Here is a 2,426-nt window from a genome sequence, read left to right on the forward strand (position 1 = left end):
GCAAAGCACATTTGTATTTCCAAGTAAATTGACACCACCTTTTGTGTTTCTACTTTGGTTTAAGTATATATAACATCTCCAAAAGTGACTGGAGAGTATTTTCTAGACACAAGTATTTGGCGTTAATTTGATAAACATTTGTTTGACATTGACTAATATGTTTTATAATTTTTGGTGTAGAGATATTACATATCTTTTATTAAATATATTCTTAAGTACTTAATTTTTAATGTTAATATTAATGGAATTATTTTGTTTTATAATTTTTTTCATTGTTGCTAATAGATTAAAATAATTGATTTTTGCATATTTTTTTTAAATTTACTCATTCTATTAGATTATTTGGATTCTGTTTGTACAATCATGTAATCTACATTTTCCTTCATTTTTCAAATTTCTTAAGATTTTATTTCTTTTTCTTGTCTTACTGAACCACCTAGGATCATGGAAGGATTTTGAAGAGAAAAATGACTTAGTATTTAGTATTTTTAAAAGATATTCTGGTAGAGGTGCATAATATGAATTGAAGTGGGAAGTTAGGTCTAGAGAAATCTAACTAAAGAAGCATACGTGGGACTCCAGAGAAAGACACACATTCAAGAGATCTTTCAAAAACAGAATTGACAAGGGATGATCATCTTTTATAGGGACTGAGATCTCTAGCCAGGGTGGCCAGCCATTGCATGAGATCAAGAACATTTAAAAAGAAAGAGAATTAACCATAAGTAGGTTGAGAAAGTGTAACGTACATGAAAACATTTTGAAAACCTTTGATATCCAACTTAGATCACATTTCCAGATCTTATAAAACTAAACCAATATTTTTAACACCTAAATAAATTAGGTATCTGCCTCAAGCAAGGGAGGGAGGACAGATAGCCCTGGATAGCCATGGTTTGAAGCTTGAGCCACAGCTGAAGGGTCTCAGTGTGGGATCCAAGAAAGTCAATTTATAGACTGACCAGTGGCTTGGTGACACAAAAAAGTGTCCCAGTAGGAATTAATTTTGAACAGTCTGTTTCAGTAATTAGGGCTATGAAATACAAAAGGATTCAGGTTGTAGAAAGCAGAAGCAAATTTAAAAGGAAGTCCAGAGAAAGTTTATAGGAAGATAGAATCTGTGAACAAACTGTGGTTACGGATTAACCTCAGTTTTAAGGTACAAGAAAACTAAGAAGAAGAAATAATCTAGAGACAAAGAAGGTCAGGTATCAAGGAGTGTTTCAATGGAAATTCAACCAATATTTGAGCACTTACTGTGTTCCAAGTGCTTTTGGGATTCTGGAACTACAGCAGTGAATGAAACAGACATGCTGTCATGGGGAGATTACATTTTAGCATGAAAAGACCAATACAATAAATGAGTGAGATACATAGCATTTCAAAAGGGGACAAGTTCTGTGAAGAAACATAAAGCAAGGAAGAGAAACAGTGTGTGCTGAATGGAGGACAGGACAAGTTTAATATAGGGTAGTCCATAAAAGCATCACTAACATAATAATATGTGCAAAGACTTGAATTGGGACACACTTCGTGTGTTCAGAACACATCAAAGAAGACAGTGAGTCTGGAAAGGATTGAACCAAGGTGGGGGGTGGTGTAAGAGGAAGAGAGGTCAGATATCATGGGGGCCGTGAAAATGCACCATTACAGGTGTGTGTGAGGGTGCACTGCAAATGGAGTGGTCACTCCCAGATTTATGGTGTCATTGCTTCACTGACTTTAATATATCACTCACTTCCTTGATCTGCCCCATCCATTAAATTAACTAACCTATGACATTAGCATCTGACAGAATCAAGTCCAAGTTCACTCCTCTTTTTTGTACAATGTATGTTTAAATTCTTGCTACTCGCTTTGGGGATCCAGTTCCTTTAGCCAAGTTGGTTTCTCAGCTCCCTGTCTCCATCATCCCTTTTTAGCCTCAATGCCTCTTCCATCCCAACCACACTCTGTTACTGGGGTTCTGGCATGCAACAGAAGTTCACCTCAGTTATAAGAGTCACGTGGTAGACTTTCTTGCTCTAGTGGTCATAAGTTTAGTATCAATCCCCATCAAGGTAGTAAGAGTTTCTTTTTTAAAATAATATTTTTAGAGGAGAAACTCATTTCCACTGGAAAATCTCACAAGAAGTCGATGGTTATTCAAGATCCCTCATGGTCTGCGAGCTTGCTTTGGGAAGTTGGTCAGCCCACTTTTCATGAGGACTGCCATGGGATTGGCAGAATTATAATGACTGTGGGCCTGAGTGATTTAGACATAAATGAGTTACATAATTTCATTTATTGCAACTTGCCTTTCTTTCCATATGCCTTAGTCACAGGGTATCAACTCTGCTTCTCCAATCAAGTTGCTCCTCTCACTTGGTCAATGAAATAGACAGAAAGCAGTATTTCTTAGAGAGGTGATGTCCTAGCTTTGTTCC

This window comes from Pseudorca crassidens, chromosome 13, assembly GCF_039906515.1.
Source record: "Pseudorca crassidens isolate mPseCra1 chromosome 13, mPseCra1.hap1, whole genome shotgun sequence".
Lineage (NCBI taxonomy): Eukaryota > Metazoa > Chordata > Mammalia > Artiodactyla > Delphinidae > Pseudorca > Pseudorca crassidens.